This window comes from Equus quagga, chromosome 5 (genome assembly GCF_021613505.1).
Source record: "Equus quagga isolate Etosha38 chromosome 5, UCLA_HA_Equagga_1.0, whole genome shotgun sequence".
Lineage (NCBI taxonomy): Eukaryota > Metazoa > Chordata > Mammalia > Perissodactyla > Equidae > Equus > Equus quagga.
In genome coordinates, this window is record NC_060271.1 from 117252599 (window position 1) to 117280586 (window position 27988).

General features: G+C 43.3%; 1 protein-coding gene across 5 annotated transcripts in view; it reads right to left on the minus strand.

Annotated features, from left to right (window-relative positions):
• The window catches only part of MAPRE3 (microtubule associated protein RP/EB family member 3), a 51803-nt gene that overhangs the window by 12204 nt on the left and 11611 nt on the right, over positions 1-27988 (minus strand). The window contains exon 1 of one of the 5 annotated variants that reach the window (XM_046662145.1): positions 8094-8112. The exons of 3 other annotated variants lie outside the window; for them this stretch is intronic. The gene's annotated coding sequence lies outside the window, so the exon portion shown is untranslated. Of the gene's footprint in view, positions 1-5253; positions 5272-8093; positions 8113-27988 lie in introns of those variants that run through there. One more of the 5 variants, XM_046662146.1, reaches the window with a different exon arrangement.

Below are 27988 nucleotides of genomic sequence, written 5' to 3' on the forward strand. Positions count from 1 at the left end.
CAAGGAAGGAGCTCCTTGGGGAGTTCTGGCCAGATTGCTCTATCTGACCATAAGTCAAAGGGTTAACAGAAACCCAGGAGGGGAGTAAACAGAACCCCTCACTTGCTAAAATTAATCCATTTTAAGTAGGGTCCATCTGGGTGGGCAGATAGGAAGGTAAACCTTTCTTTCTAAAGGTTCTCCACTGGAGATCTTTAAGTTCCTCAAACATCTACTTTTTAAATCAACAAACTTCCATGATGGAAGCCACCCATCAACCAAGGCTACCAGCAGCAGACTCCTGGAAGCTGTGCAGTGTGGTGGAGCGAGGTTTAATGGCAGATGATGTGGCTGGCTGCGCTTACTGCCTGTGAGACTTTGAGCAAGCAGTGTGAGGTATCCAAGCCTCAGTTTTCACGTCTGAAGAATCAGAATGATGATGCTACTGAGCATGGGGTTGTTGTGAGGTTAATGAGGGACCCTGTCTGTGGAAACTAGAGGTTCATCATCACCCTGCCTTTGGGGGTTGAGAAATCTATGCTATCCCATGCCCCTTCCCCACCACCACACTGTGGCAGGAAGAGTGGTTTGATTTTGTACAGCTCCAGTGCATGATGACTTGCTCTGATTTAGGCCCCTGGGAGCAGGGTGAGGATTACAAATAGTTCACCCCAGAATGCATGTTGGGGGCAGAAGATGTGGTTAAAAAGGTATACATGGGGCCAGCCTGTTGGCGCAGTGGTTAAGTTTGCACATTCTGCTTCGGCAGCCCAGGGTTCGCCAGTTTGGATCTCGGGTGCGGACATGGCACCACCTGGCAAGCCATGCTGTGGTAGGCGTCCCACATATAAAGTGGAGGAAGATGGGCACGGATGTTAGCTTAGGGCCAGTCTTCCTCAGCAAAAAGAGGAGGGTTGGTGGCAGATGTTAGCTCAGGGTGAATCTTCCTCAAAAAAAAAAAAGAAAAAGAAAAAGGTAGACAGAAGCCATACACCAGGAGCTCTGTAAGGAGGTTAGGAGTTATTTTATCCTGGGGCAAACTCTCCAAGGGATTTTTTTTTCATGTATATAGTACAGCATTAGGAGAAGGGAAAGGAAATTTCAAAGGTTTTCTTCTTTATATTTCTCTTTCCAAGGTACTGTAACACTGCCTTAATCTCAACCAGCAAGTGTTTCTTGACCACTGACACAATGTGCTAAACACTCCATGAGGCACCACAAGGACATGGGATCATTTTAAAGCATGGGTCTTGTCCTTAAGGAGCCTCTGTTTGGTTGAAGAAATAAGAGTAATTCATAAAACAACAGGGGATCCCACAAACCAGAATATGTGAAGTACTAAATAGCGAAAGTACACTTGGCTTTTAGGTGCTCCAGGAGAGGAAAAAAGGATGAGTAGGGGCTCAGTAGTTACATGGTTTCTTAGGGAGGGTGGCATCTAATTTGGGCCTTTAAAGATGACAAGATGTCAGAAAGCATTGAAGAGAAAACGGGAAATTTGGAACATGAAACATTATTACCTTTATTTTTAAAAATGAACATAAAAACAATGATGAAATCTTAGGGGATGTCATCAGGAGAGGAGGTAGGAGAGGAAGGTGGTGTCTCAGGAGCCAGGGGAGGGACCAGTTTCAAGGAGAAGGTGATCTGCCCTGTTGAACGAAGTTACCAGACCTTGGGTGGAGAAATGGTCATTAGATTGTGCAAGAAGAAATGATGAAACTCTGAGTCATTTTGCTGGAGTATGAGGACAGAAGCTCGACCTGCAGACAATTATGGAGTCCCAGGTCATTTGCCCATGAAGATGATGAGGGAGAAATCAGGAGAGTCTGTCCTCAAACATTTAGGCTCTGCTGCAGCATGGCAGGTGGACTAGAGAGTGACCATTTGCAAGGTGGAGAACACTTTATTTCTTTTAGGAAAATTCTGAAGCGATATACAGATTTAATGAAGGGTTGTGTTCTTTATCTTGATACCCTACCTCGTCCTCCTTCAGAATCCACATCCTATCCTTAAGTTCTAGATCTTACCTGCCCAAGGAGGCTCACGAGTGCAACCTCACAGTTTTCCTAAAGCTTCTTACAACAGGTGTCATGAATGAAAAGAAAGAATGGGAAAAATTTTAATATAGTAAAGTCTTAACTAAGTTGAATGTTTGGGAAATGTTTTAAACATTAATTTACCATTCCGTTTAACTGTGGTTAATCAGAACCCCTTATGATCTTCAGTTTTGTTGAAAACTACTCTATTAAGGCAGGGTAGAATAAACAAAATTTATTACTAAGGACTTTCCAGAACCTCAGATTCACTCATTTGCTTATCACCATTTATGGTGTATTCCAGGCACTGAGCCAGGCATGGAGCCTATGGGGAGGAATGGGACCCAGTGTGGGCCCTCAAGGAATTCAGAGACTAGGGTGGGAGCCAGACAAGTGAACAAAATAACCAAAGGGCAACATGTTACACTACAACTTCTAGATGCAGGAATGGTCCTGTTGGAGCCACTCTGATTCCTGGGTCAGGCAAAGCTTTGCAGTGGAAGCAGAGTCTGAGTTGGGTCTTGAAGGAGAAGCTCATCAAGCAAATAAGAGGCAACAGGAAAGAGGAATGGATGGGGAGGAAGGTGGGGATTATAAATAGTTCACCTCAGAATGCATTTTGGGGGCAGAAGGAGATGTGGTTAAAAAGGCAGACAGAAGCCATACACCAGGAGCTCTGAAAGGAGATTAGGAGTTATTTCATCCTGGGGGAAACTCTCCATGGGATTTTTTTCATGTATACAATATATTTGTATGAATATAAAAATATTTGTAATAATACTGTAGTTAAAATAACTGAGCATAATTTCCAAATCAAAATTATATCAAACGAGATTACAATGCTTGGAAACTGCATTAAGTTTATAATTCTTGAGGCTTTGTTTTATATTATCTTTTCTAGTAAAAACTGAAGAGATTCCGAAGTGCTGCTTGCAGAAATCAGTGCCCCTCCACATTTTGGTAAACTCTTTATTTTGAAATAATTTTAGACTTACAATTGCAAAATAGGACAGAGAATTCCCATGTATCCTCATCCAGCTTCCCCAATAACATCTTACATAACGATTGTTAAGGCCAGGACATTGACATTGGTACATTATTAGGTAAGCTACAGACCTTATTTGAATTTCATCAGTTTTTACATGCACTCTTTTTTAAAGTCTACGAAATTTCATCACATCTCTCAATTCATGAATCACCACCCTACTAGGACACACAACTATTCTGTGACCTCAAAGAAACTCCCTTGTGCTACCCCCTTACAGCCACGCCCCCACCCCAACCCTACCCCCTAGCAACCACAGGTCTGTTTTCCATCACTATAATTCTGTAATCTTAAGAAAGTCATATAAATGGAATCATACAGTAACCTTTTGAAATTGGCTGGTTCCCTCGACATGACACCTTTGAAGTTCCCTCCAAGTTGTTATATGAATTCATAGTTCTTTTTTATTGCTGAGTAGTATTCCAAACAAGAGTACAAGTATAGATGTACCACAATTTATCCATTCAACCACTGAGGGACATCAGGGTTGTTTCCAGTTTTTGACGATTACAAAAAACCCTATGAGAACTTTCCTCAGGCTTTTCTTGCTTTGTCCATGAGGGTCTGGCTCTGGGAGAGATCTCTCCATACTTTTCTGTCCTCAGGAACTACAAATCTGGTTGGGGTTTATAGCTGGAAGGCCGAAGCATTAGGTTTGGCAGGTAGACTGAGACCCAGGCCCACAAGCGACTCTTTGGACTGACTATTCCCCAAATTATGGGTTCGTCTCAGTCTAACCTAAGTCTGTGCCCCTCCAGGCCAGACTCCTGCTGCTTACACGCATTACTATAATGCATTACTATATTACTATTTTACTATATTACTATAGGCATTACCATAACCCCGATTTGTGAACTTATTTTTCTAGATGGCACAATTTCACCAAGGATAATTTAGAACTATAGTGGCCAGTTTGGGGGGCCTTCAATATGAACAAAATTGAGGCACTTTAGAACAAAAAGGAGACAAAGTTTCAAACATTCCATTGTTTGCAGGATTATTGGAGCTGAATCTATTAAGGTTCAGAATGACCTGTCTAAATTTCTACCAAAACGTGAACAATACCCTCTTAAAGCCAAAGGTGGGCTAACACAAATAGTCAAAAGCATAATAGAGAAAGGACTCATCACACCTTGAACAGTCCTTGTAAGACCCCTACCTTCCCAGTCAAAAAACCCAATGGGTCCCCACCCATCTAAATATAGATTTACTCAGGACCTTGAGGCCATAAATAGAATATAGTCATTCCCTGACCAGAAGCAAATACTCTTTTATCTCTAGTGCCTCCTGAGGCTGCATATTTTACAGTTGTAGATATACGTTCTGCTTTCTTTATAGTGTTCCTTTAGATCAAAATAGTCAGTATTTATTTTCCTTCTTCTGGGAAAAATTAACAATATACCTGGACTGTTATGCCCCGAAGATTTACTGAGGCCCCTTCTACTCTTCTTAAGTCCTTAACCACAACCTCAACGACTTTAAATTTCCCTATGATTATTCTTGTGGATGACCTTTTGTTGTGTTCTAAAGACAGGTAAGCTCTAAGACAGAGTCCAGCTGTCTACTGTTTTCTTTCAGAAAGGACAGAAGGTTTTCAAAGAGAAGTTAGAATTTTGTCAAAGTAAAGTTCATCACCCAGGACATGATTTATCCCAAGGTGGGAAATCCTTTACTTCTGACAGACCATAGGCCGTTCAAAACTTTCCAGCTTTTCTTTTGTTTTTTTTTTAAAGACTTATTTTTCCTCCTTCTCCCCAAAGCCCCCTGGTACACAGCTGCACATTTTTAGCAATGGGTCACCCCAGCTGCAGCATGCAGGACGCCGCCCCAGCATGGCCCGATGAGCGGTGCCACGTCTGTGCCCAGGACCCGAACCGGCGAAACCCTGGGCTGCTGAAGGGAAGCACGGGAACCCAACCACTCAGCCACAGGGCTGGCCCCTTCTGAAATCATCATGCTTACAACTTAACCAAGTCCTCGGTATGCAAACTTCTTCCTTAGGAATCTTTTGTGAGTTAAATTAGCCCTTCAACCACCCCTCACTCTGGGCTTACCTAATTATCACAAACCTTTCTACCTATGGTACATGTGTGATCTGGACAAACCTTTGGTATTACGACTCAACTTCATGGGGATCACCAGACAACAGTCTACTGCAGTCTCTCTTGACCTGTGGCAAAGCCTACTCACCTCTCCTAAGGGCAACAGCCCAGCAGCTAAGATGGTGGAGGCTTCTGCACACTTGGTTTCAGAGTTTCCTTTAAATGTGACGGTCCTTCATGGTATACAATGTTTGTAGCTCACTGAAAATGCACAACATTTCTCACAAGTAGGCTTACCACCAGTGAGTCCTTTCTCCCCCACATATTCCCATTCATCACAGTAATACCTCGGAATCCTGCTGCCCTACTTTAGATGTCATGTTCTCAATGAGGTCATTTTGGCCCATCGGTTTCTGCTCTAGGAAAGAGATTCAAGGAGAAAAACTGGGCCTTGAATCAAGAACCAAAACCGTATCCACTCAAGGGGAGTCAAGGTTGCTCTCCTTTCTCCTTAAGCCTTTTCAGTTCATGCTTTACAAGAGGCCTGGAAAGTAGGGAAAATCCTGCTGAAGGTGGAACTGAATGGTTGTGGGATATGAAAGAGAGAGGTCAAGGATGACCCCAAGGTTTCTGGCCCAAGCCCCTGGAAAGATGGAGAAAACTAAAGGAGGAGCAGGTTTGAGGGTGAGGTAAAGATCAGGAGCTCACTTAGTATCATACTGTAAACACATCAAAGAATAGGTAAGGATATGAGGAAACACCATATTTAATGGGGCATAATATTCCATGCTATTATTAAATCATTCTCCAATTGGTGGACATTTTTGCTATTTAGATGATACTGGAATTAATATCTTCAAACATCCAATTTTTTCCTACATATAATACTATCTCTTTGGGCAGGGAATTACTGTGTTAAAGAGCATGACACATTTTTTAAGGCCCAACAGCTTTCCAAAAAGCTTTTATTTTTCTTCCAGAAATTTGAATGCTCATTTCAACACACTCTCACCAACACAGAGCATTATTATTTTTAAAAATCTGTTACTTCAATAAAAACCAACTTTTTCGTTCTTTTAAATAATGCTGCTTTGATTACTAGTGAGGGAGAACATTATTTCCATTTTTATTACCCATATAAATTTATTCTTCTATGAACCATTTTGGGCTATAGAGTTTGAGGAACCCACAAGTAATCCAAGTGGTCATGTCTAATAAACATCTGGAAATCGCAATGATAAATTCTCACTATTCCCACCTTCCACTGAAGACCCAGGCTCCTGGGATGGATTGTACTGATCCCAGACATACATGTGGCAGTTACTTTTTAACTCAATTCTGATATTCCATGTAATTCTAAGCTTGAGATACTAGAAAATGTCTATATGAAGATTTTGAAGATTCACCTAAGATAATTATAAAAAGAAAGCAAAATACTGTTAGCATACTCCAACTGTGCTAAAGTGTATTTTGAGATGGAAACAGAGTAAGTTTGGTAACAATGGAGAAAATGCATATCACCAAGATAAAGCTAGACATTATCCAGCAAACTTTCCTCTCATATTTTTTGCCTAGAAAATGGGGGAAAAGGGTTAAGAAAGAGATAATGTCTTAGAATTTCCCAAGATTCTGCTGAAAGTAGGGGAAATAGAGAATTAAAAAAAGCAAACTGTAATTGCACTACCAAAATGGTAGCATTATGGCATATTTTTTAAGAAATATGTTGGCACGTGGACAGGCAGCATGGTGCATGAAAAAGGTGGTGAAAAAGACTCCTAAGAACCAAATTCCAGCTCTGCCTCTCACAGTCTTCTGGGCTCTGGGCAAAGGAGGCCTCTCTGGGCCTTACTTTTTCATTGTAAAAACAGAAATGCCTTTTCGACATCACAATGTGTGTGGCTCACAGACACCCAAAACACAGATGCTCTGAACAGACAACTCATGGAGGAAGAAGTACAAGTGACTAACAAACATGTGAAAAATGATCAACTTTACTAGTAATTTTTAAGTACCCATGCTGCTGGACTGTCGTGAAGGTTAGAGCTAACCTGAGCGGGGCGCCCCCACAGAACCCCATGTTAGTCAGTCTGGGTTAGTTATGGTTATTGGTCGGAGGTCGGTAATGCAATTCTGACAGTGAATTTTGATGTCTTTGACATAGGGCCAGTAAAAATGTAATTGGGTAGGAATAAGGCGATTGGGGACTGTAATGTTATCAGATACAGTAGGTTGTGTGTGGGGTTTATGTTGTGGGTATCTTATTGAGGCAGCATTCTGCAGTGGGGAAAAGTGAGGGACATGGGGAGAAGCCCTGGGCTGGACGTTTGACAGTAGAGACTGGCCGGGGTATCACGATCCTGGCTTTAGCTGGATTCACAATAGGTGCTTCATAAATGTTAGTTTCTCTTCCTTTCTTTTCCCCTCGTGGCGATAATAACTGACATCTTCAAACTGTGCTCAATAAGGAAAGCTCACAGAGGATTCAGCTTCCTTAAGACAGTACTTCTCACACTTTGGGTGTCACCTCTCTGGAGGTCATGGTAGGGTCCTGAAGGGACTACCAAAATAGAATGCTCATCATTTCCTTCCTGGAATCAGAATTCCAGAATTTTCTTTTCCCTAGAGGAGTGATGGCGTGGTACTGGGATTTGGCCTATGTTCCTGCACTGAGCACAAGTCTTGCTTGGATTCATCATTCACTCATTTGTTCACATGTGATTATATGCCTACACACATGAATATTTCAGCACCTACTATGTGCATAGAGATGATTTAGCCTGTAAGGCTACCTCACCTCAGGTACATCAGGCCAGAGTGAACCGTGAGGATGTGGGGAGGGTTGTTTCAAAAGAGGCCAGATCCCAGGTGCACCTCAGTCCCAGACAAGCCAGGATGGCCTTGAATTAGGACTAAGGTGGACAGATGATGACTCCACAGTGGCAGGAAGGACTTTCAAAATGAAGGTAGAGGAGTGAGGTACATGCTCACCAGAAATATCACGAGTCCTCTGCAATGCCTGTCAGGATGACGACCCACACCAGCCTCCTGGGAGCACAGGACACCCGCAGACCGGCACCTCCAGGCAGCAGTGGAGAAGGGCGGGGGCTGCCTGAGGTTCTCAGGGCCCTTGCTCTGGGTTCCCAGAGGCTGCTAGGCACTTCAGAGTCTGTCAGGGCTCAGACAAAGTTAAATCTGCATAATGGTCATAGGATAATAGCTTAATGACAAACAAGCAAACAAAACCCTGTCGTTGAGAGCCCAGGGAAATATACTCTTTTAAACACGGGTGGTGACAGTAATTTAGTAAAATCTTTTTGGACGGCAATTTGGTAAAAACAAAAAAAAAGACATTAAAAGCCTTTACATTTTATATACTCTTTGACCTTAATTGTACTCCTAGAAATTTTATACTAAAGCAATAATTACGGGTATGTATAAAACTTCAGATATAAGCATATTTATAATAATGAAAAGCTGGAAAACAACTGAACTGATGAACAATAATGAACAGTTAAATAAATCATGGCACATCTAAACTACGCAGCTGCTTAAGAGAGCAATATTACAGAAGAACATGTAATGACTCTTTGGCACCACTGGCTGGCTTACTCAGCACCCCTCCCCAACACCCTTCTCCTTCGCCTGTCTACACTAGAGAGGCCAGAAAAATGGAATACTTGCTTCTCAGCCTCTCTTACAGCTAAGAACCACCTTGAGACATGAGGTAACACGCAGCAGGCTAAGGAGCTGGAGTGTCCTTGATGATGTCCTTGAGCTGTTTTACCAGCCTGCACCTCCCAATTCCAGACTCCTGTCACGCGAGAAAAATACCCCCTATTATTTGTTTAAGCCAGTCTTAGTTTGGGTTAGGGCTTGCTGTTAACTAACATGGTTAGCTGTTATTAGGGTTTGCTGTTACTTCTGCCAGAACACAATCCCAACTGATAAAGACATGGGAAGATGTTTACAATATATTAAATGCAGGAAAATATTACAGAGCAAAAATATATCAATAGGCATAGAAGAATAATGTAAAGGTATACACATTCTAAAATAATAATCATGGTTCTGCCTGATGGTAGGGCTATAGGGGATTTTGAACTGCTGCTTTGAGTTTACCTGGATTTTCTAAGTTTTTCCAAATGAACATGTATAACTTTTGTGATGAGAAAAAAACCAATAAAATACGTTTTAAAACAATGAAACAGGGTAGAGAAGTAATGGAGAAAGCTTGTGGTCAGGCAGTAAGAAGTCCTTGACAATAGTTGCCAAAGTAACCACTTTAAGGCTTCTGTTGCTTTTTGTCTGGCTGGTTCAGACTTCTCTGAAGTGGTAGTTCCAGCTCACTCTTGCTAGTTTCTCTGGTTTTAAAAGGTCCCCACCAGCTGTTTTTTTTTTTTAAAGATTGGCACCTGAGCTAACAACTGTTGCCAATCTTCTTTTTTTTTTTTTCTGCTTTTTGATCCCCAAATCCCCCCAGCACATAGTTGTGTACTTTTAGTTGTAGGTCCTTCTTGTTGTGGCACGTGGGACGCTGCCTCAACGTGGCCTGACGAGTGGTGCCATGTCTGTGCCCAGGATCTGAACCAGCAAAACCCTGGCCCGCAGGAAACGGAGTGCACGAACTTAACCATCGGCCACGGGGCTGGCCCCTCCCCACCAGCTTCTAATCATGCCTGCTGAGGTCCATCTCCACCAGCAGGGTGCTATCCTCTGGGATGGCCCAGGAGGTCACAAGGGGCTCTGAGCTCTTCCTAGCGCATCTCTCTCTCTCCTCTTCACTGTGGGTCTCGCTTCTCATCTCCTCCTCCCCATCTCTCTTTTCTTGCTCTCTCCTAAGCTTCTTGCAGAATCAAATGAGACCCTATCTGAAAATACTTTATACATTATCTAGTGTAACAAAGGGTAAGTTATTTTTCTTGTACTCACCTCTGCCCTTCCTCACTCTTTTTGCCCCATTTGTAAATCTTTTAGTCTTCTCCTTTCCCGTCTTCCCTTGTTCCTTTTTCCATTCCTTCCTGTCTCATCTGGCCCCGGTATAACAAGGACACAGCGGGCCTCCATAGCCTTGTACCTGCACATCTGTCATATCTCACATGACCCTGACTGTACTTATCTGTTCACAGGCTGCTTGCCCTTGCTCTGTGGTGAGCTTCCTGAGTGGAGACCATGTCTTTCCACCCCCTTCCCTAACACCTGTCTTACAGTACACTCCTGGCAAATGTTTGCTTGATGTTACTGAAGTACATTTTCAAGTTGTTTTATTTTTTATTTTTATTTTTTTTGAGGAAGATTAGCCCTGAGCTGACATCTGCTGCCAATCCTCCTCTTTCTGTTGAGGGAGACTGGCCCTGAGCTAACATCCGTGCCCATCTTCCTCTACTTTATATGTGGGACGCCTACTACAGCATGGCTTGCCAATCGATGCCATGTCCGCACCCGGGATCTGAACCGGTGAACCCCGGGCCGCCGAAGTGGAACGTGAGCACTTAACCATGGCGCCACCGGGCCGGCCCTAATTGTTTTATTAATCTAGATAAAGCACAATACTGACAAACACACAAACTTATGTGGAAAATCAGCCATCCATACACATAAGTGGCAATGTGTTACTTGCATCTCAAAAATTAAGGTCTTGTGGAATCTTTAAGATTCAACAACTAAGAGTTAGGAGAAACATTTAGTAGCTTGGAAAAACTAATTTTTTTCTTCCAAACTGCAGTTTAAAAATAGAGCAATGTATTCAAAATTGAAATGAGAATATTAATAATGATAATGTGGAACAAATGTTTTAATGGTAAAACATTAGAATTTATATTTTAAAACTTTATTATCTCCTAAAATGCTAAAAAACAATCTGCAAAGATGCATGAAATGCCACGTTACAAGTGCTTGTAGTTGGAATCTAATCCTACCTCTCCCACTTCGGCCAAGTTGTCAAGTCATTGATATTTCTCATCCATCTCCTCCCTTCCATTCTCACTGACATCATCATTGTCCAGGTTGTCGTCCCTCTGTGACTCAACATTATTCCTGCCTCTAGTCTCCTTTCAATTTCCCTTGCCTGTCATTGTAAGATGAACTTTCCAAAAACACTGCTTTAATCCCATCCCCCCCAACCCTCCAGGGGCTCTTTGATCTATAAGGATTCTATAGGATAAAGACCAAACTTCTCCGTCTGGTGTTCACAATTTCACTCTATTTCTTTCCCCTCATTCTTTCCTTTGACTTCTCCATCCCTTCAACCCTCAGCTTCAGATTGGTGTTCTGCCAGTCTTCCCAATATTGAAACCCCCTCTGCCCTGACTTGTGCCTGAACGCCCTCCTCCTTTTAAGGTGAAGCTCATGGTCCACTATTTCCACGAGCACTGGCTGAGAGAATCAGGATCCCAAACTACTGTGACAGGCTGTGGCAAGAAGCTAAACCACTCAAAAGAAATACATATGAGCTTGTGCACTTGGATCTTAAAAACCAAGCCGTAGGAAGAGATGTGGCAGAGACATCAGGATTTACAACAGTGTGCATATATAAGGATTTTAAGCTCAGTAAGGAGCTCGATTTGAGTTGCCATTGTGATGGGACTGACAAAAGGTTATGTTGGCAGAGGCTGGGAGATAGGATCACCACTGACTGAGCCCCGGTCACGGGCCCGACCCTACTGTGCATGTTATTCATCTCATCCACTCCTCACAACATGGTAAGGTACTCCTGTGCTGAACGTACCACTAGCCCCATTTTACAGGCTTCACATCCACTTCTTTGCAGACTACCATTAAAGCAACCCCAATCTGAAGTCCTCCCACTGCCCCCAGCACACCCCATGACTGGTACCTGGGTGCCCGTCCAGCTCCACCTCCTGTTACCACTCCCCCTTCCATTCCAGATTCCAGCTCTAAGGCACGGTACCAGCTGAGTCACGCCTTGGAGCTTTCTGTTACACTTTTCTTCTGTCAGAAATGCCTTCCCTTCCTTGCTACTGATCTTCAACTGTAAGATGCCACCTAATCTCAAGGTTCTTCTCAAGTGTCAGCCCCCCCTGGAAAGTTTTCCCTGATTCCCACCCCTTTCCCCTGGGCTGGGTTAGGTTGGCCCTCTAGGTGTTTCTGTAATACTGTGCGGGTGTACTTTTAGCGCAGACAGTACTTACGGTATCTATTTCTTCCACTTCACTATGAGCTTCTTGAGGGCTAGAATTAAGCCTCTGCATCCCTATTGTCTGGTATGGTGCCCAGCACATGGTATGTTCTCCGATATTAGCAGAACCAAACTGAGGCTCTGAGAGCTTATGTAACTTACCCAAGGTAACACAGCTGGTAAGAATAGAACTGGTTTGAAACCAGATATATAATTATAAAGTCCTTCTTCTAGGATGAGGAAGGTGATAATTGCTCCGCTCTGGGCTTGTCAGACCACACCTGGAATACTGAGTTCACTGCTGTGCAGCCAACTTTTGGAATGACATTCACAAGTGGGAGCGTGTTGGGAGGATAGCAACCATGATAGTGAACGTGGTGAATAGATTCAAATCCAGGCCATGCGAGGATCTATTGGAGAATCTTGGGGTTTAGCTTAGAGATAGAAGAAAAACTCAGAGTGACCCGAGAACTATCTTTAATCATGTGAAGGGCTACCAGGAGAAGAGTAAGGATTAGACTTCTTCTCCGAGGCCACAAGGGGTCAAACTGTGGCCTAAGTGTTGGGGGTACAGAAAGACAGATTTGACCTATTGAAGAAAAAATTTCCAGCAGAGCTAGTTAAAGGCAGCATGGCTATCCCAGGAAGGGTGAGGTCCTATCACAGCAAGTTTTCAAGCTGGATGACGCCCTTGTAGGGATGTCTTAGTGGGGTCAAGACCCAGACTGAAGGCCAGACAAGGTGAGATTTTAGTTTTTAGATGACCTCTTAAGGTCCCTTCCAACAGATGCTGATTCTATTACTGTCTTCTCTGACCTCTCTAGCCTTCAGCATTCTCTTACCCCTCTATATTTAGTGAATTTTATGAGTTTACATAGTTCATTTGGTGATTAAGTACATATATAACCTGCCATACAACATTAAAGTTACCAATCTATCCTTTATATTGTCATTTAACTTCTTCCCAACATCTTCCCAAATAGATAAGTGCCTTGAAGTCAGGAATCATATATGACTAATAAGCAGGGGTCAGCGATTTTGAGCTAGAGCCTCTTTTTCGTTTTTTTAAATAAAGTTTTATTGGAACACAGCCATGCTCACTCATTTACCTAATGTCTATGGACTGCTTTCATATTACAACAACAGAGTTGAGTAGTTTTGACTGAGGCTGTACAGCTTGCAAAGTGTAAAATATTTACTATCTAGCCCTTACAGAAAATGTCTGCTGACCCCTGCTAACAAGTATCTATATGTTATAGACAGGATTACCTATCAGAAGGAATAGTGTGACTTGGAGATACTGTAAATAAGGCCAGTGTCTCCCTAGATGTCACAAGGCAGCACCTTTATCAACGCAAAATAAGCTGCAAACTTGGAAAAACTGTAAGATGATGTAGAATCTGGTTGCAAAGGTAATTACAAACAAAGGGGATGGTTACTATGGAATACAGAAAAAAGGATGACTGGAAACTAAAACTACGTTAGTGAAATTTTGACATTGTCCAATGGAGTGGCACTCTGTTTAGTCGACACTGGTATTCTGGTCACCAGGACAGTGTCTCTTCTAGTGGAGAGGGGAGAGTTAATCAAGCTTGACCATAGTGAGGATGATATATAATTTCTTAACATCTTCCAACTCTATTTGCTCTGATTTTGTGCTCACAAAGCGAGCTCTGATTATTTTCCTGGTTTTCAGGGCACCACAATATAGGGAAGAAGTATACCCCTTGCTATAATAAATTTACTTTCTGTTATAAATGTGCCTGAGCAAATAAATGTAAGTCAGTTTTCTCAGGGCTCAGTGACTTTAAGGAGAGGTAATCATTAAAGTATCAGATCTAAAGGCCTGAGAGGCTAGATCCTGAACTGTGTCAATTCCCTAAGAACATGACTCACAATAAAACATTCAAAACAGCCAGATCATCATTACACTTCTTGCAAAGTAGGCAGATGCAAAAGTATGCTGAAATGTTGGACAGCTCCCACCCACAAAGATTAGGGCTCTGGCCAAATCCTGGGGTATCCTGAAAGCATTCCTTAAAGTCAATGTTCTCAATAAGTCTCTATCTTGTAGGAGAAGCCCACCTCCTTTTCAGGAGAGCATGGTTCTCAAGATTCCCATTACAGTTCTGGCTTTCCTTATAGACATGAACTTTTGGACGCAACCAGTGGTCAGAAGCAAGCCGGGCCTAGAGTAGTAGAATAAAGGACCAGAACTGCTCTATTTCCTAAATCCGGCAAACATTAGAGTCAGTAAGGCTGAGGAGGCAGTAGAGGGGTCACGAGCTGGTCCTCAACTGGCCATACACTGGGCAGGAAGTCACCAGCACACACCAAATGACTATAGCAGAGTGTATTAAAACTGTAACATGAACTCAGGGGCAGGGGAAGTGTCTCACATTTGTATTTTTAATTCCAAAGCATGGCCCAAAGTAGGTGCTTAATATTTGTTGACTGATCTGTCTTCTCTTCCCCTCAAATAATCCATCTTCAACCCCTAGAATAGGTCATAATTTTTAAAAAAATTATCTAAAAGCATTACTTAGTGAGAATGAGTGTCCTGTTTCTCCTAAAATATGACTTTAAAATAACATTTTTGACAAAAAGTATTGCTATAGCTTTTAGATGTAAATATAATAAATATGAACATATCTCATTTATTCTTCTCTTAGTGATAGGAGTAATAACTACTTCCAATTTCCCCAAATCATGAGATTAAATAATTATATGCATGTGTTTCTCACAGGAAGTTGCCACAAAGGATGTATGTGGGGTGGTGGTGGTGAAGGACAGGGAATCAATTCTCACGTGTGGCCGAGGAAGGCCAAGGTGAAAGTCCAGCATGATTCACAACAGTGAGTTCTTCCAGTAAGGGAAGGAGGGGAGGAGTGTCCATTAATTTTAGTGGAATGGAGAGAACACCAACAGCTGTCATCTGTTTATATCTGGCCTAATTTAGAGTTTGAGAGTCTGATCTAGAAATTTAAGATTGGGAATGGATGCCTAGAAGTTGCCAGGGCCTTCTGGCGAGATCATTTAATCAACCTCATGATCGCAGGATTCTGGAGGATAGAGATAGAAAGGAGCTACTAAGGAAACTGGAAAACGAATCCATTTCATTTTATTTCTCTAGGGCTCTACAAAGTGAATGGGGAGTTTTATTATGATTTTAAAAAGAGTAGGGGTTACTTTGGAGCAGGCAGACATGGATCATAACTATGGAGTAGGGACTTTTAATAAAGTGAATGGCAGTGACCCACAGACCATTTGTAGCCTATTGCCACCCCCCAAAGTCCTCTTCTCCCTACCACCCCCGTCAAGCTCTTTATTTTGTGATCAAGGCTGTAGGCAGTATTGGTTCAATCATCACTACCAATTCCTTTCTGATATTGTCCTTCTACTAGGACGATACACCAACTGGCTGTGCCTCAGTGGCAGACCTGAGCATCCCTGGGGCTGATCAACCAAGACTCCCCAGATTCTGTTTTAGATCTCATAAATTCAGTAAGTGTGGACTGCACAGTTGCTGAGTGCTGGGCACTGGTCATACGCAGATGAACAAAACAAGGCCCCTGCCATCAAGGAGCTCACAGCTGAACTGTGGACAAAGACACATGCAATGATAACATCATATCCTAGGCTGTAAGATCCATCAGTTCTTCTCTTATAATTATTTGAGCAATTATTCTCTTGGTAATTAATTGTTATTGCATTTGAAAAATTACAAAAGCAGTATTCAAATACTACAGATGGGTAGAAAACAAAAAAGTAAAGTTTCCTGGTATCAGGTATGTGTAGTCTTCAGACCTTTTAATATACACATTCAAACTATATACACATTTATTTGTTTAAATAAAAACAGAACCAAAATATAAATATTGTGATTTTTTTTCCTCTAAAAATGTCGTGGGTACTTTTCCATGCAGTGTATAGTGATTCTCTTCATTCTCTTTGATGGCTGCATATTCTTTTGTATCCAAGAATAATTAATTTCTCTGAAAAGGTTAGGGGAAGCTTTGGGCAAAAGGTGATAGGTGATCTAGACCTTGAGAGGAGAGTTGGAGTTCATTTACAGTAAGCAAAGTCAAGAGATAATGCTTGTGATGCATGTGTGGAGGGACTGAGTGGTCGAGGTAGTTCAGAGAGTAGGGACAGCGTAAGCATGTAAGAGAGGTGTGGAAACATACAACCTCTTCGGGGACCATCAGTGGTCTAATGAGGGCATGCTGTTCCTCAAACTTTGGTGTAAGTTAGGATCACCTTACAAATTTCTTAGAACTGGAGCTGCCTCACCTCTACCCTGAGATTCTGATTCAGTAGGTTGGTGACCCCAAAGTCTTTGCTCTTAACCACTGCACTAGGGTGCCTCTCTTTCTATGATAGTGTGTATTCACACCATCCTTCATAAGACAAGCAAGGCAAATGGAGACCCAGAAAGTCCCCATGGTAGCAGAGTAGAAAATCCTGACATCCTTACATTTTACTCTCACTCAGCCATCTCAGTCTTCTAGCATTCTCTCCTACACCAAGTCTTTACTTTGCAGTTTTATATCATCTTTCATCTGAGAAGTTCAGAGTATTCCCAACGCTGACCTCATGGTTGGGCAATGGGAGCAGATAATAACTTCATTTTATAGATGGATAAATAGAGGCACTGAGGAACTCACTTTCCTACCATGATGAGTCAACAATGAAGCTGAGAACAGAATTCAAGCCTGCCTTTCGTTCTGTTCATGACATTATTGTCCTTTCCCCTGAATTACAGGGGGATCGCTTTTCTCATTAATCAAGGCAGTGTATTGAAAGCACAGCGCCCAGCACCTGCACAGTGCCCAGTTCAAGTAGAGACAAGTCACTTCTCTCCTTGACCACAACCAAGCAGGGGCTGCCCAGGGGCTCTGGAGCTTAGTGGGTGTTTCTTTATGTTCTTCAAAACAGCCATCCGAAATTCCACATAGCCTTTTCTTCTTAGGGTACCAAGAAAAACTTGAGAATGCCATCAAACAATGAAAAAGGCAAAGACAGTTGCATCTCAAGGCTTTGCTTGTGTCAATTTGGGAAACAGGGTGCCGTAATTCCATAGCTGTTGATGATAAGGCTGAGGTGGTGAAGCTGGTGCCTGGCAGCCAGCAAGAATGAATAAAGCTGGGACCTTACAGCACACAGTGGTGCCCAGCTAGTGCACAGCTCTTTCCCAGGCCCAAAGGGAAACACAAAGAGGGGCAGGATCCTTTTTATGCTAAGGAGTGGCAAGGGTCACATTTGGCTTTGCATGAAGCCCTGTAAGCCAAGATTAACCCCATGGACCTCAAGAAGGAAAACTCTTTAGAGCAGAGGTTCCTAAAATTTCGGGTGCACAAGAAGCACCTGACTGGCCTATTACTAATGCAGATTCCTGACCCTCTCCCCAGAGAGACAGAGCTGGGCTGGGCTCAGGAGTCTGCACATTTGCAGACTTTTCTGGTAAGTCAGTAGCAGGACAACACTTGAGACCACCCGGCTCCAGAGAACACATGCAGAATCTTGCCACTTAGCAGCTCCGAGGCAGCACTGCTCCCGTCCCCGTCCATCAGTCAGTGGCCTGACCAGTACTAAGCTGAGTCATGGGAAAAGCCTGGTTTTTTACATTGCAGCTCTCCCTCCTCTCTAAAAGCTTCAGTTTTCTTTCTGGTTGGATTCCAGAATGTTGTGATGGAGTAAAGCAATTTGGGGAACAAATACAAAGAAATATGCTGACTTCCTATATGGATGCTAAAAAAAATTTCACTGAAGGGTCAAGGCTATTAATGACCACTTAGCTAATTGGTTCCTTTTGCCAACATTTAAAAAGCAGCTAAATGTATGCGGTGTTCTTTCTTGATGCTCAGATATGCAAACTAAAAAAAAAAAAAAAAGAGCTAGAGACGAGGACAGATATTACCTTACACCATCACAGAATGCTGAGATGCTGGGATGTCCTTGTATCAAAAACTGACTAGGAGGAGCCTCCCCTTCCACCAAGTCAGGATGCTGGTCCCATGAAAGACACTGGTGCCACATTGCTGTGGCTGCTCAGACTAGTGGGCCAAGAGACACACCATGTAACAATGGCCCTGGTCGTTAGGACCTGGCCTCCAGCAGGCCCGCCTGCCTACGAGGCGGGAGCAGTGTTGGCTACAGAGAGGTGGCCCCAGGATGGTGGGTTCTGTGTTGTCCCTTACCTTGAGCTTTATGCTCTAAACTAGAGCAAGTGTCCAACAAGCTGCTTCTTTTTAAAGTGAAATTCATTAACTGGAGTCTCAGACCTTTAGTTATAAAAAGAGGAGCTGAAGCAGAATTAAGCCATTAATTATTTGGCAAGGTTCCAAGGCATTCACCATAACTTCTCATCAGGTTTCACAAGCACGCAGGATACCTTTGTCTAACGCCTTGTCCTAGAAATGAGTTTGAGTGGTTAGGAGCACAAACATTTCTGTCCTAATAGACTCTTCTCTGATCCCTTTATTGGTTGTCAAATCACTTTTTAAATTTCTCCAACTTTATATTCAACAATGAAAAACTTTTTCAAAATATGCATGAGTGTTTGCTAGTAGATAATTTTAATGTTGAGAATTAATTCTCTTCACCCGTCCCAACTCTACTTCTTTGAAGTGAGCATACCTTTCATCTATAAATATGAAAATAAACATTAATAATTAATGCTTTCTCATCCTCTCCAAGTAGAAAGTTTTATTTACTTCTGAGAAAGAAATCATTATTTCCCAGAGCTGGAGAGACAGGCAGAAGCAGAATGGGAACTCTGCTTTTGATGGTCTTGATATAGATTCAAACCGCCTCAAGTAATTCCATCCGCCTTCAAGAGCAGCTACTACTGGGTCGCTCCCTCCTGAGTTCTTGCCTCCAGATAGAAACACATTTCAAACAGTGGCTCTTCAGCTTTTCACTCTCCCTTCTGACAACATTCCCCATGAACCACTTCCATCTTTTACCATGGGAGCCATAACGTCTCCCACACACCCTGTAACTCTCCCACTACAATGAACTTGCCCCATTACCTCTAATCCTAGTACCATGTATACTTCTTGTGACTCATCCTTTGGCTCATCTCCAGGGGGCTGTGTCTGCACAGGCACCAGCTTGATGACTGACGGCTGCATAAACTGCCCTTACAGATCCATTCAGCTAGTCCACTTGATAAGCACCAAAGGTGAGCGCTGTCGAAGACCCCGCCACACACACATCATCACTACCTCAAAAGCTTAGAGGGAGAACTTCACCTTGCCTAGCTCACATTCATAGCCCCATCTTTTTACCACAGCAGACCTCGGCCCTTCTAGAAGACCCCATGAGGGTAATGAATTCCACCTCTGCATAAAGAAGTGTTTCCTGTGATACCGCCTTCCTCACTTCAAGGAGTGGCACGTAATTTGAACACTCAAGGATGTGGTGAACAGATCCAGCATTCCTATCCACATTCGTTAGGATTATACAGACTGTGGTAGGCCCCCAAAGATGTCCATGTCCTAACCCCTGGAACCTCTGAATATGTTACCTTAAATGGTAAAAGGGGCTTTGCAGATGTAATTAAATTAAAGATTTTGTGATGAGAAGATTACCCTGGATTATCCAGGTGGGTCTAAGGTAATCACAAGGGTTCTTAGAAGAGGGAAGCAGGATGGTCAGAGAGAAGACATGACCGCGGCAGAGGGGAGTGATGCAAGGCCATAAGCCGAGGAATGCAGGCCGCTCAAAAAACGCAAGGAAACAGGTTTTTTCCCAGATACTCCAGAAGGAACACAGCCTTGCCAACATCTTGCTTTTAACCCACTGTATTTAGTTTCCTGTGGCTTCTGGAACAAATTACCACAGATGAGGCAGCTTAACACAGCAGAAATTTATTCTCTCACTGTTCTGGAGGCCAGAAGTTCAAAGTCAAGGTGCCAGCAGGGCTGCGCTCTCTCCAAAGGCTCTGGGGGAATCTACCTTGCCTCTTCTAGTTTCCGGTGGCTCCAGGTATTCCTGGCTTGTGACCACATCACTCTAGTCTCTGCCTCTGTGGTCACACTGTCTCCTTCTCTCTCAAAACTCTCTCTGCCCCCTTTTTATAAGGGTGTATGTGATTGCATTCAGGCCCCACCCAGATAATCTAGGACAAGCTCCTCCTCTCAAGATTCTTAACTTAGGCAGACCTTTTGTCACAGAAGGTAATATTAATTCTTTTGTTATATAAGGTAATATCCACTGGCTCTGGAGATTAGGACTTTTTGGGAGCTACAGTTCAGCTCATTATACCCACTAACACTGATTTTGGACTTCCAACCTCCAGAACTGTAAGACTACAGATCTGTGTTGTTCTAAGCCACTAAATTCATGGTAATTTGTTACATCAGCAATAGGAAACTAATACATAGACAGATCCTCTCTCTTCTCACTTGGTCTTTCTAAGCTGAAGGGTCCCTCTTTGTTCTCTCACTCATGGAGGTCACTTTGGGCTACGCTGATTGCCCTGTGGCCTTGGGACTGGTCTGGGCCAGACCTGAGGTGGTGGAGTGGGCTTCCTGAGCCTACTTCTGCCATGTTCCTTCCACAAGAATGGCTTCACCCACTCAGATCTACACTGTCAGAACTCTCCCTGGCTAAGTGTTTGCACGTGGAGAAATGAGATGTACAGAAGAGAATCTAGAACTAAATATGGTGAAACATCCCATGAACTGGGAGGATGGCCCAGATGGGATTCTGTCTGACTCTGAGGAAGGACCAACATCCTTCCCCAAAGGGAAGAAAAGAGTTTCAACAGCAGATGTCTTAACAATCTTTCTCAGGGCTGAAGCACATCTATCTAAATGGTACTAAGTAGCTGATACCCAAGCTAGAGAAGGAAGAATTCAGGAATGTCCCTTCTACTCCTTTCTAAATGTTTCAGTAAACTTAGGCAGATCAGCCAGTGATCCTGGGCATTCAGATTCCTATAGCTAAGTCTGGCTAAGGCAAAATTTTATTTTAATTTTAAACAAGTCATTGCCCCTATGTTTCAGCTTCTCCACTAGCACAGCAAAAGCATCTCCCAGGGGTTAGTTCAAAACAAAGTTCCCTAACATGTCTCGGAAATAGTGGTACTGGGGACAAAACCACAACCAAATATAACATTATCTGGGGCAATGGGAAGTGCTTTCCACATGCATCTTGCACTGGGACTTCAACATAACTATTGGAAAAACTATAAATGGATATGATTCTAATTTAGTTAAAAACTGGAAGAAAATGCAGCAGTATGTTCACCATAGTAAACAGCAGTGGTGGCAACAGGTTTTCTATATTGAGGGGCTTATATCAGGTGGGAAGAGGCAGACAGGAGAGGGTCTTGAAGCTGCATTTGCAGAACTAGCACACATTCGTATTTGGATTGTAGGTCGACTCGGGGCGGCTCTGGGAGAGGGGGCAGCACTACGGCCCACCTAAGCGCCCCCTTGATGCCACTGCTGTCTGAGTGGTAGAATTACAACGGTTCGAATGTTCTCATTTACTCTTTTCTATCTTTTCCAGTTTTTCTAGAAGTGAAAATAGTAAGATCCCATGTTTTTAAAGAGAAATAATATGTTAGTATGTGTGAGGAAAAAACGCTGGAATAGTCAACAAAATAGTGGCAGTGATTCTCTTTTGGGGACAAGGTTATGGAGGACCTACTTTCTGCTTTATGCACGTCTGTCATGTTTTAATCTTAAAAGGCAATTTTGACTTGCACTTGTTAGCCAAAAAACGTTTTTTGATGACTACTGTACACTAAAGGTATTAGTTAAACACACATTACTCTTGGAAGTTTCTCTGAAAATATGGGCAAGGTAATAGTGATTTTTGAGAATACATTTTTTTAATTCATGGGAAATCTAATGCATGGATGCAAATTAGGATGCATGGATTATTAGGGTGAGACTGAGACAAATGATACAAAAACTCTCAAGACTGTTCTTCAGGGGAGTAACTGAGGACCTGGGCCATTTGAGGAACCCCTTTCCAAACCCCAAATCCCCAACACGGGGAAGGGACCAGAGGTGAGAGGCAGCTGCTGCTCGGGGACAACTTATAGTCAAAGGCTTCTCAGCTGTTTCTCTCAGCTCACCTCCTGCCTCCACGAACCCAGCTGTGGCTTCCGGACCTGGGAAAGCTTCTCAAGCTGACAGGCAGCCTTTGGAGAGACTGTTAGAATGGGCTGTCAATTCCAGAAAACCAAGCTGAAGGCAGTGGATAAATTAAGATGTTTCAGCTAACAGTGCTGGGAGCTCTGAAACAGCTAGTTATTCCCTTGTCCCTCCCAAAGAGGTCATCTGCTCCAGGCAGCAAGCAACGTAATTTCCACAGAACAGCTAGATGCTTGCAGAACCATCTGAGTTCAAACGATGCGCTTTAAAGATAAAGGGGCAAATCAGACCTTCTTAAATACTCTTGACAAGGCCTGTGTTATCACTGGGTTCCCAATGCCCTCAAGAGGGTCTCTGACACACAAGTCCTCTCAAGTTACGACCTTTAGCACATCCTGGGCCAGAGCAGTGCCTGGCTGGGCCTGCTAATGGAGCTTTCCAGGCCACGAGATGTTCTCTGCACTACAATCAGAGGTTTGTTACATCTGGAAAGGCACAGGGTACTCATTCTACCTGCTGTTAGACTGGCTAGGTTCAGAAAGATACCTCAGGAGCAGATTAGTTCTCTGGTAGTGTTGATGGGGAGGCTGGGGGGCGCGGCAGGGGGACAGGAGTTCTCAAATCTACCCTGGGAACCCAGTGGGCTCCTGGCCAGGGTCTAGTTACCCATACCCAGGAGAGTGGGAAATGGGCCCCTGGGAGAGGTTACAGTGGACAAGTTGACTCTCTCTTTACGTAAGCACAGATTATGTGGCGGGCTTGGTCTCTGAATGTCCTGTCTCTGTCTCACTGAAGAGTCAACTCTGCCCAAGTGAGGCAGGGTGCCGTTGACCAGGGTATGGAAGTGGTTCTTCTTCTTCTCATTTCCCTCTGGGAGGGGCTGATGTGGGCCTTCTCGGTTTCCAGGGCCACTCCAACCTGGAGACTGTGAAGTCAGAGAATTACTCTTCCTGGTCCTCTTGTCCACTAGGGACAAATGTGAGGGCTGGTTGGTGTATTACTATGGTCACTGTTTACTCACTAATAGGAACCACTCATAGAACTAAGGACGGACAGTAACAAAAACACTAGAAATCACCCATTCAGCAATTCCTTGTTGAGACTCAACTATTTCTAGGTCTTCTGTGGATGAGTCAGCCAGTCTTGGTCCTTGACTCATGGAGCTTGTTCTCTAGTGAAATGGATAAACAGTAATAAAATAATCATGCAAGTGACTATATAATTCTAATCACATTAAGTGCAATAGAGGAGAAATACAGGATGAGAGTGTTTTGAAAGCAATCGCTTTCAACCTTTTAGTAAAAGATACATTTTACAATGCAATCCAACATATATGCAAATACACACGTACGGACACATAATAAAACAAAAGTTTAAACAATTCTTATTCTCACCATGAGTGATGAACTCTGATATTTCTGGTCTATTCATTTAAAAAATGTTGGTTACAACTCAATATATTGATTTCACAATCAATTAATGGTTGTGATCCACAATTTGAAAAGCCCTGTCATCGGGGCCCCAGCCTGGAGTGGAACCGGGGCGCAGGTCATGGAACACTTCCCTGAGGGAATGACATTTAGGACAAGACATGTGAGGTTAAGGAGAGTTGGCCCCAAAAGGCCAGGGAAGAATGTTCCAAGCAGATGGAAGAGCATACGCAAAGATCCCTTATTTTACAGAAAAGGCAACTGGGGATCAAGGAGGAGACATGATTTGTTCAAGGTCACACAGCTCCAAGCCCAGGTCCCCTAACCCCAGGTTCAAGGCTCCTTTGTGCACGGCAGCCTATCAGTTGTCATCTTCCTCTGCATTCTACTCATGTCAGGCCAGGGCTAACTATTCTCACCTCGGCTGCCTAGGAGAAAAGAGGAAAGAACAACAGCAGGAGGATATGTTGATAAGAGTCCAATTAATTCTACATGCAAAACAATGCACCTTAACTCCTACCCCACCTGGCTTGTGGCCTGCACTGCAAGCTGTTTGTTCCTTCCTGGTAGGGACTGGCAGGGAGCCATACTCCTGCTTAGTCCTGGCTTTTATGACACGGCATTTACAAAACGTCCAGGCAAGGTTCAGACTCAGCCGAAAGCCCTGGAAAAAACGCAGAGCACCAGCCCTGGCTTTTCCATCTCCCCGTGTTGATGCTGGCACCTGACTTTGTGCGTGTTTCTACCTTGCTCCGTTCCCTGCTATCAGCCCCTGTGACTGCTGTGCATGGTTAGCTGTATAAATGGCTCTAACTGTGCAGCATAAAGGTAACATGAATCTGGCAAGTGAAATTTTAGGCCACAACCAAGGGTGTCGGTCAGGTCAGGCCAAAGTGGATGATCTAGGAGGATATGAGGAGAGAGGGGTCAGAGGAGGGCAAGTTTCAAAACAGACAAGAGAGAAACAGGGCTGTTGTATACAGTTGTACAATTCGTACACTGCACAAAGCACCCAGGGAGGGGATGAGTGAGGCTGAAATGGAACCTCCACTCCACTCACACAACTGCACTCCTGGCAAAGGGCTGTATCTGCCTAGAGAAGAACCTTCTCTCACAGAGGCCACAGAAGAATGGCTCAGTAGGGCCCCTGGCCAGAGATGGAAACAGCCAGACCCACACACAGCACATCAAAAATACGACTGTCAAGCCTAGGGAAGGCTGACCTCAGGTTTTAAACACTACTGGCGTGTGGGTGGACAAGGGCTGGTGGTTGCGTGCCGCTCTGCAGTGACAAGCTGTGACCACAGGAGCTACCGGCTGACAAGCAGAAACACCTCACAGTTCTAACACCTTGTCAAGCCAGACTCTGGGATGCTCCTCCATCTTCATTTCTCCTTCGTCGATCGAGTAACCCAGGCAAACCCTGGAGGCACAGCTCTCCTCCTGAGATTTTAATTATTAGCTTAAAAATGTTACTGGTAATACATGCCCATGTAAAAAAATCCATATTTTTGTGTAAAAACATGACACAAAAGTAAATAAAGTAAAAACAGCCTCTTCCAAATCTTAAAGTTAAAATCTTCCTCTGTCAATAACCTTATTGCTCATCCCTCATATTCCAAACCTTTCTGTTCTCACTGGAGCCTGTAATTACTCTGCCCCCTCATTCCGCTGACAACCAGCGCCTCTCTTAGATCTGCAGCGCCTCCCTCCACCTCTGACCTCAGGACCAGCCGCCTCACTGCCATCTTAAATTCTGCCTCCTCAGGAACCTTGCCCCGAACATGCCAAGCAACCTCCCCATCCTGGTGCTCCCCACTCACTGCGGCTTCTCCAGGCTACAGGACTTCAGAGACTTGGCCCATTATGAATTCATGGGTCCAACTCAGCCCTCAGCCCAGTGCAACAAGACTTTTATTCATCTCTCATACGCCCAGGCTCGTTTCTCACAGTGGTTAATTCAGACCTTCAAGACCTCACCCCCCACCACAGCAAGTGGCGTTGGCTCTGTTTTACTGAGCAAAAGGTCTTTTCTTAGCAGGAACTCCAGTCATCTCCCCTGGACTTCACCCTGCATGTCAGGGGTAGAAAGAGCCACACACCCTTTCCCTCCTACCAGCCTCAGAGGAAGGGAGCCCTGCCCTTCCCTGCAAGATTACTCCTTCCCTACTGTCCTCAGGATCATTCCTATGTGCTCCCTTTCTCTCTTGCACCTGGATTATTTTCCTCAAGTAACTCCTTTTCCCTTCTGCCATCAAACATGCTCAGGTCTCCTTATTATGAGAAATCATTCTAAGTCAATACCAAACTCTTATTCTAATTGTAAAGGTTGGATCACCATCACCATGGAGAAAAATGTATAATAAGCCTATTAAAAAAACAACAACATGGAGCCAATTCTGATGGCCTAGTGATTAAAGTCAGGCACACTCTGCTTTGGAGGCCTGGGTTCGGTTCCCAGGCATGGAACCACACCACTCGTCTGTTAGTAGCCATGCTGTGGTGGCGGCTCACATAGAAGAACTTACAACCAGAATATACAACTATGTACTGGGGCTTTGGGAAGGGAAAAAAAAAAAGAGGAAGACTGGCAACAGATGTTAGCTCATAGTGAATCTTTCCTAGTGGAAAAAAAAAAAAAAGGAATCACTTTAAAACAACAACAACATGGAAGCAACCTAAGTGTCCATTGATGGGTGAATGGATACAGAAAATATGGTCTATATACAATGGAATATTATTCATCCATGAAAAAGGCAACCCTGCAATTTTCGACAACATGGATGGATCTTGAGGGCATTATGCTAATTGAAGTAAGCCAGACAGAGAAAGACAAATATTGTATGATGACACATATGTGGAATTGAAAAGCACTGAACTCATAGATACTGCAGAGAACCGACTGGTGGTTGCTAGAGGCGGGGGGATGGGCAGTGGGCAAAATGGGAGAAAGTGGTCGAAAGGTACAAACTTCCAGTTATAAAATAAATAAGTCCTGGGGATGTAATGTGCAGTAGGGAGACTATGGTTAATAATACTGTATTGCATATTTGAAAGTTGCTAAGAGAGCAGATCTTAAAAGTTATCATAACAAAAAAATTTGTAACTATGTGTGGTGATGGATGTTAACTAGACTTCTTGTGGTGATCATTCTGCAATATATATAAATATAACTCATTATGTTGTATACCTGAAACCAATATAATGTTGTATGTCAATTATATCACGACAGAAAAACTCCCAATGCTATTTTTACCCTTTGCCTCTGTAATTCCTCTTTATGGGATATACCCTGAAGGAATAACCCACAAAAGAAAAAAAGTAACTTGTACAGTGATGGTCCAAGCAGAGATATTTACATGTACAAAATATTGCAAATACCACAATTGCTCAATAACAGAGTGATGGTTAACTGTACTTTGGTATCAATACGATGGGATACCAGAGAAAGAATGGGATATTTGAAGTGACAAATATATGAATTATGTTGACAGAGAGAAATCTGATGAGGCACATTTTAATACACAAAAATTACATAAACAAAAATATACACTTATTAAAATTTTATATGTTTGCTGATAAAAAACAGAATTTAATAATAAAAAATTTCATCATGTGGCTTCTTTGGTTACTCCTTTTCTCCTCTTTCCTGCTGCTGTTCTCTGGTGACCATCCATTGCCTCTATTTCCTCTCTACCCAGTTCCCCCCTTAACCATACCCAATCTGGCTTCCATCTCCAGTGTTTAACTGGACTGACACCCTTAGCAATCATCATTGTTTCCTCCTGGATAAATCCTTAAGTCTAGTTAAACCAGCAGCACTGACGCTCTCTCCTTGACATCTTCTCTTCCGTTGCTGCTGAACAACCCTAACTTCCCCACATCTCTTCACTTGTTTCTTAATTATGGACAATTCTCAAAGCCTATTACTTGGAGCTCTGGTCTTTGTGCTCTGCACCCAAGACCTCAGGAGAGACCCACCTTTCAGGGAAGCCATCCCTCCTGTCTTGTCGACTCCCACATCTGGAGCTCCATGCCAACCCCATCCTCAGCTTCTTGTGATCACTCCGCTTGGATGTCTCCAACTGTCACCCCTAGTTCTCCACGTCCAAGACGAAACTTAGCTCCAAACTATCTCTTCAACCTCATGATTTCTAGTTAATGTCATCAGTGTTGTCCCAAACTCTCATGCCCTCAGTTTGG